General features: G+C 41.4%; 1 pseudogene; it reads left to right on the top strand.

Annotated features, from left to right (window-relative positions):
• The window catches only part of LOC102492649 (uncharacterized), a 76,510-nt pseudogene that overhangs the window by 67,850 nt on the left and 457 nt on the right, over positions 1-8,203 (top strand).

Below are 8,203 nucleotides of genomic sequence, written 5' to 3' on the forward strand. Positions count from 1 at the left end.
GGCAACAGATACTATTGTATTATTGAACTTATGCAAATAACCACTCTGCCACAAAATAAGAATGTTCACAAATGTTTTCCAATTGCAAAAAGGCTAGGAAGAGGGGGAAGTTTGTGTCAATTTTTAAAAAAAATAATAAATTGCTGAACCTATCAACAACTCAAAAGAAAACCAAAATTCTTAAATCTGGAGACAAAGTTTAGAAGAAAATCAGTAATGTTTTAGAGAAAAGTCCTAGAATTGTTTCACCAGTTCAGTCTCATGTAATCTCTCTTTTATTGAATTTGCAGTGTTATTATGCTCTGATCTTTCCATTTAAGTCCTGGAAGTTAGCATTTGACATTATTATTGATATTTCCTAACTTGTCCTTACCATTAAGTTGACCTTTCTCTTGATCATTTTTTGTTCTCTTATTTCTGTCTATCTGTCTTTAATTTTCCTGGTGTAGCACTCCCTTCAGAACTTCTTGAAGAGCTGGCCTGGTGTTGGTAAGTTCTTTCAGGTTTTGTTTATCTGATAATGTTTTTGCCTTTTCTTCCCATGTGAAGGATAATCATGCTGGATATAGTATTCTTGGTTGAAATGTTTTTCATTTAACGCCTTGAATATATTTTCCCACTCTTTCTTTGCTTCCATTGTTTCCAAGAAGAGGTCTGACGTTAGCCTGATGGGATATCCTTTCAAAGTAACTTGACGAGCCTTGAATATATTTTCCCACTCTTTCTTTGCTTCCATTGTTTCCAAGAAGAGGTCTGACGTTAGCCTGATGGGATATCCTTTCAAAGTAACTTGACGATTCTCTCTTGTCAGTTTTAGTATCTTGTCTTTGTGGTTCTGGTCAATCTGGCTATGATGTGTCTTGGAGAAGATCTTCTTGAGTTGATTCTATTTGGGGTTCTTTGTGTTTCTTGGGTCTGATATTTGAATGCCTGTCTAAGTTTGGAAATATTTCTTCCAGGAATTCATGGAATAGATTATCAATGCCCTTATTAGTTCTTCACCTTCTGGGATACTGATGGTCCGGATGTTAAAGCATCTAATGGTATCTAGTATTGCTCCTATATTATTCTCATTTTGGGAGGTTGTTTTCTCAGTCTTTTTGGTGAAATTTTCTAGGCCAGAGGTTCTGTCTTCTACAACTAAGATTAAATCTTCTGCATAATCAAGACCCACCATGACTTTTAAATGGCCTTATAATAATCCATGAATTAAAGAGAAGAGGACTATGTGGATAGCTTTATCTTGTCATGGAGTGAAAAATAATTCCTCTAGGGGCAGCAGGTGACATGGTGGTTAAGGCACTGGTCTCCCACTGGCTGACCCCAGTTTGAGTCCCAGACCTGGTGGCATTTTCTCTCTCTCTCTCTCTCTCTTTGTCTCTGGTGAGTGCAAGTGCCTTATAGCAAAGTTTTAAAAATAATAATAAAATAAAATTAAATAAATAATTGTTCAAAGAAAATAATTCCTCTGAAGGTCAGCTTTGATTTTACTCTTAACTTTATTTTTTTTCCTGATAAATTCAAGCAAAATACAACTCAAATTTTTAAAAAAAATCTTGCTGAATGAGATCAGTAGTACCATGAGGATGACAGAAGATTAAAACAGTGGATTCGGGGGTGGAGGGGCAGCAGGTGGCATGATGATTAAGGCACTGGCCTCCCACATGGCTGACCACAGTTCATGTCCTGAACCTGTTAGCTTGAAAATCATGCCAGCACTTTTGTGTGTGGCCCCAAATCCCAAGAGGAGAATAGAAGAGAAGGAACTGCAGTGTGGCCATCCCCCCCGGAGGATGTGGCCATCATTATCACTTTCTCTCTGTCTCTGTTTCTCTCTATAGAGTGCACTTGCCCTATGACAAAAACCACAAAAAAAGAGGGAAAAAATAAAGAAATATAGGCAAGCAGTGGACTTGGAAACAATAGATAGAAGTTATTCAAACAGAACAACAGAGAGAAAATAGACTGAAAAAGATTAACAGAACCTCAGGAACCTATGGAACAATAACAGAAGTTTTAAAAATTATTTTATTTACCTTTATTTATTCATTCTAATTTGACCAGAGAGGAACAGAGAGAAAAAAAAGAGAAAGCAAGCTGCCAGGTCCAGAACTCAAAGCATGGTTGACCAAGTGGGAGTCCAGCGCCCTTAACCACCACACCACCTGCCGGCCCCAATAACAAAGTCTTAATGTTCATATAATTAGAGTATCAGAAGAAGAGAAAAAAAGAGAAGCTGAAAAAGTACTTAAATAAATAACAACGGAATACTTCCCAAATTTGGTGAAGTGACAGAAACCTTGAAGAAGATCTAAGTAAACCTCAAGTTAAATCCAAAAAACTTCATGTCAAAACGCACCATAATCATACTTCTAAAAAATAAAGACAAAGGGGAAAAACTTCAAAGAATCAGCACGGAATGATACCTAACTCATAGGGGCATACCGATTCAAACAACAACAGATGACTCATCTGAAATCATAGTGACCACAAAGAAGGGGCATGACATTTTTCATGTACTGAAAGAGAAGAACAGTCAACTGGGAATTCTACATCCAGAAGGAAAACAACAGAAAACATTAACTAGAGAGCAAGAGGAAATGAAAACATTTCCAGATGAAAGAAAACTAAGAGAATTTATCACTCGCAGACTGGAAAAATGTAGGCGGGGTGGGGGGCTGAGGTGTCCCCCTTTTCCTGGTTTGCCCAGATAGGGCATCTGCAGACACTGTTGTCACTTTGTGGATCTTTTGTGCTAGTTCCCTTTCTTTTTTTTTTTTTTTAAACAGATTCTTTTGTGTGTGTGTGAGAGAGAAAGATTTTTGCTATAGGGCACTTGCGCTCGCCAGAGAGACAGAAAGCAAAAATATCACCTCTCAGAGGGGATGGCCACTCTACAATCCCTTCTCCATTCTCCCCTGGGAATTTTGGGGCACACACATACATGTGTCTGGTGTGAGTTTCAAGCCCTTGGATCCAGGACTCGAACCTGGTCCACCATGTGGTGGGTGTCTAGCACCGTAGCCACTACACCACCTGCTGGTCCCTCTAGGGTCCTTTCTACAAATGGAGGTGTAACTTCTTCAGCCCATTCACTGCCACCATTGTCTACTTCATTAATCACTCCTGCAGCTGGCCAAGGAGGATAAGATACCTGACATTCTGCGGGTTGGGTCCAACTGGGGATGAGAGTAAAGAAGACTCCCAGTTCTGAGTAAGTGGCTCCTCCTAGCCTCTGGCCTTTCTCTCCCTGTCCAGAGAACGGCCTCCTCTCTCCCATTCCCAGGAGGAGGCCATGGAACTGTCAGGGCCCCATCTCATCACATGGGACTCTGGCCTATGACTTCAAGGCAGGTGACACTGATTACTGAGTGATGGAACATGTGTGAGTCCCTGGCACGTGCCCCTCAGGGTTCCTTGCAGGGTCTCCTCATTTCGTCTCTCTCTGTGAGGAAGCCCTGGTTGCTTTCCAGATTTGGAGATGCGTGCAGGAAGAGGCCAAGAAAGTTGCACAAGGATATTTAGCCAGAGCCAGGCCGCCTCCTGTGTCTAAAAGTATCATCTGTAGATCACACCCATTAAAGTCACCTCTGCGACCTATCCTGCTCCCATCTTGTGGCCATGAAGGCTGTATCGGGGTGAGCCAAGTGCCCAGGTGTGCCCAGAGGCCCGTTGTCCTTTCACCTGGCTGTCCTGCCTCAGTCTGTCAGGCTGGCCTTCTGCCTCCCTGCTGTTCTCCCAGTCACCTGCCCACCTCACCCAGCTCCTGGGTGGGGCTGCCAGGCCCTTCCCCTCCTCCCCCTGTGGGCTAAGTTCACCCTCTGCCACTTCCCACCCTCCTCCCTCACTATCTCAGGTGTCTACAGTTGTTTTCCATTCCTTTTTTCCCCACATTTTTTTGATTCACAAATTTTCTTATAATAATCTAACTACTTTCAATACCAAATTCACTGATACATACATATCTGTGAATACATGTCTGACTTTAGGTGTAAACTCTGAGCAGAGTAAATATACTATAAGGTAGCACCTAGCTGATGCTATAGAGCTTACTGTGGTCATTAATTATGTATTTTTTACTATATTTTTTAATTTCAAGAAAAGCAGTTTTAGCTTTAATAAGTCAAAGAAATGCTAAGGAACTATGCTTAAAACTTCAATCCACAAAACAGGTTGGGATTCTGTTCAAATAGTAGGTACATGAACCTATTGGAAGCTCAAGACAGAACAAAAATCCTTAAAACTGGACAACGAAGTCTAGAAAAAAATCAGCAATGTTTCAATCAAGGGTTATAAAATTCTATTTCACCAGTTGAGTCTCATGCACTTAATCTATCTTCTGTTGTAGTTTGAGTTTCCTGATTAAATTCTGGGATATAATATTCAACTCCAGACTTGTCCCTACAATTAAGTTGGCCATTTTCTTCATTTTTGAACTCTTATTTTTTTTTTTTTCCTGGAGAGGTTTTTGCTATATGGTGCATGTGCTCGCCAGAAAGACAGAGAGAGACAGAGAGATAGAAAGTGAGAAATCACCTCCCGGGGGTGGGGGGGATGACCACGCCACAATCCCTTCTCCTCCATTCTCCTCTCAGGAGCTTAGGCACACATGCACACGCGCCTGGTGTGAGTTTAAACCACCGGGTCCGGGACTCGAACCGCGATTGGCTACATGAGAGTTCAGTGACATAGCCATTACGTTAACTGCTGGTCCCTTGAACTCTTATTTCTGTGTAACTGTATTTAATTTTCCTGGTATAGCACTCCCCTGCAGAACTTCTTGGACATCTGGTCTGGTGTTGGTAAATTCTTTCAGGTTTTGTTTATCTTAGAATGTTCTAGTCTTTTCTTCCTATATAAAAGATAATCTTGCTGGGTACAGTTTTCTTGGTTGAAATTTCTTTTCCTTTAACACTTTGAATATATTTTCCCATTCTTTCCTTGCTCACATTGTTTCTGATGAGAGGTTCGCTGTCAGCCTGATGGGGTATCCTTTATAGATAACTTGATGTTTCTCACTTGCCAATCTTACTATCTTGTCTTTGTGGTTTTGGCCAATCCGGCTATGATGTGTCTTGGAGAAGATCTTCTTGGGTTGATTTTATTTGGGGTCCTTTGCATTTCTTGGGAATAAATCTTTGAATGCCTCTCCAGGTTTAGAAAGTTTTCTTCCAGGATTTCATGGAATAGATTAGCAATACCCTTATTAGTCTCTTCACCTTCTGGGATACCAGTTATCTGTATATATTGACGTTTAATGGTATCTAGTATTTCTCGTATGTTATACTCATTTGGGGGGCTATTTTCTCAGTCTTTTTGGTAGATTTTCCTAGGCCAGTGATTCTGTCTTCTATGTCTAAGATTTGATCCTCTGTATGATCTAGTCTACTTTTAATACTTTCAAGAAAGTTTCCAATTTCCTATATTATAGTCTTCATCTCTCACAGCTCTGTCTGATTATTTTTTATGATGTATATTTCCTCTTTTCAGATCTTGCAAAAACTTCCTCACCTACTGGAAATCATCTTTTCTCCTGTGTCTTCTGGAGTTCATTCTCTCTCTTCTATTGTATCTTTGTTAGCTTTGTCACTATGAATATTCTACATTCTTTATCTGACATTTCTGTGAGTTCTATTGTACTGTCTGTGGATGAAGAGGAATTATTCTTTTCCTTTGGAGGAGAGGTATTTTCTTGCTTTCTCATATTTCTTGTGCCCCTGTGGCGATTTCTGGTCATCTGATGCATTGTGCATTTCTTCCTAATTCTTGAAGTTCAATCTGAGTATTCAGAGCCATGCTGTAGGAGGTGATCTGCAATCTCTCTTCTGTTCCATTTTCACTCTTTGTGCGTCAGATTCAGTGAGAATTGAAAGGAATATTCTGACCCAACCTATAAATGAATCTGGAGGGAGAAGTCTGAGCAGAAAATCTTCATTTTTAGTCCCTGAAAGCAATATTTCTTTTCTCTTTTTTTTGGAGAGGTTTTTGCTATAGGGCGCATGCGCTTGCCAGACAGACAGAGAGAGACACAGAGACAGAAAGCAGGAAATCACCCCCCAGGGGTGATGGCCATGCCTCAATCCCTTCTCCTCCATTCTCCTCTCAGGATCTTGGGCACGCACGCACACGCGCCCGGTGTGAGTTTAAGCCACCAGGTCCGGGACTCAAACCGCGGTTGACTACGTGGGAGTCCAGTGACATAGCCATTACGCTAACTGCTGGTCCCTGAAAGCAATATTTCACAGCTGAAGTTCAGTAGCCATCTCCGGGCTCAGGTTTTCAGAGGGGAGTTTCTCTCTCTTTACTGCTAGAGGGACTGTGGGGTAATAATTCCTCCAGAGTCTCATGTCTTCAGGTATTTGATTCCTTTTCAGCTTCCAATGTGTCTGGAAGTTGAGCTGGACAGGTAGGATATAAGGTGGTAGACCTTGTGGTGGCGCATCCTTTCCTCGTGCACAGCAGACGAGATAGGGGTCCCTGCTGATAAACTCAGGCTGAGCAGCCTCGGCTTCTATCCTAGGCTTCCCTGTTGGCCCTTCTATCTCTGGAACTGCAGGGAATGGGTGGTGGTCTATGAAGGCCAGAGCAGCCTCCCTCCCCCACAGTGGCCTGAGCAGAAGTCTCTGCTGATGAGCTCATGTGGAGTGGCCTAAGATTTCCCTGTGTCTCCTTCTAGCACAGGCCTCCCTGCTGCTCCTTCTATTTCTGGGATTGCAGGAAACCAGTGGTGGTCTATGAAGGCTAGAGCAATCCCTTCTCCCTCACAGCTCACTGGGTGGTGGTCAAGCCCAGCATGATTTTCAAAGCTACCAAGTCTAGGACTCGAACTACAGAGTTGATCGTGTGGGATCCAATGCCTCAATCCCCACCCCACCTGCCATTTTCTGCCTTTGTATTTTCATCACTATTTCCAGAAGTAGCTAATAGGAAACTGATGATTCTGACTATAACACAGGTAACTAAGAATAACACGAGTATGTGGAGTGAAGAGATAGAATTGAAAGAGAAATGGTCTTCGAAAAGTTTATCAATAGTGCTAAGAAAATTTGCTCTGTTCTTTGAGCTGAAGGCTACTGGGCTGACTTTACTGACCCATCATCTGGTTTGGCATTTTTTGGATCTTATACAACCAACACTCTTTTTGAAATAGATCAATGCTACCAACATTTAGGATTCTCTATTGATATCTTGGCTCCCATGAAGTAATCCATCACAGTCTCTGGGGTACCCATGTGGTTGAGGAAAGAACCTTAACTAATGCAACACCAGACAGCCACACTGTGAAGAAACTCAGTGAGAACTGGTAGTAACGTCAATCATTTGCGATGCTATTTATATATAACATCCAGGTTGATCTATAACCACTGTCAAAGACTTCTGTGTTTAAAACACAATTAATCTCTTGGGTCTTGGCTGCTTCCAATTGTTTGGGTGCAAATTTTTCTCAAGGCAGTTCCCAGAAGTGTTCTGAAGGAATGATCACTTGTTCCATTTACATCAAGACGCCTGGTAAAGCAAATGCTTCCACGAAAAAGCCTCAACAATTGAACAGAAATCCCAAAGAAAAACTGATGATGAGGAAGTGGAATTTTCAGAGAATGAGGTTAGAAACACAGCAAAATGAAGTGAAAATCATCTAAAGCGTTTATATTCTGAAGTAACAGGACAAACGAAGCATGCTCATATAAGACAGGTAAAGATAACATCCAAGAAGAGAAAAACACGGCAATCTCTAACAAAGAGTACCAGAGAGCGTTTGTAAGCTATTATGAAATCAGCACTAATAGCAATGTTGAGTAGCAGCATTAGAGAAGAAGAACAAATGGAATATCATCTCAACGTCCGGAAAAAAAGATTGCTACAATTGTGTGGAATCCTGAAAGTCCCTCCAAAAAAGCAGGAAGATTTAGCTAATGGGCCAGGTCTACTGAAAATGGAAACAGTACAGAACAGTGCTAATGAAGAAGGTCAGGCATTATCGCAGGAAGAAATAGAAAAATAGTAGAGGCCGTGGAGGCAGTAACTGGAAATATTCAGATGCTAAAGAACAAAATTCAAATCTGACGGGTGAGGTGGAAGAAGAGGAAAAGGAAAAATAGACACTTCAAATGGATAGCAGTAGAGTAGTACAGTCTCTTCCAGAATTTCCTCAGAACAGTCTGGAAGCACCCACACTTCAGAAAGAAACTTTGATGCTAATTCC

This window comes from Tupaia chinensis, unplaced genomic scaffold (genome assembly GCF_000334495.1).
Source record: "Tupaia chinensis unplaced genomic scaffold, TupChi_1.0 Scaffold000685_1, whole genome shotgun sequence".
Lineage (NCBI taxonomy): Eukaryota > Metazoa > Chordata > Mammalia > Scandentia > Tupaiidae > Tupaia > Tupaia belangeri.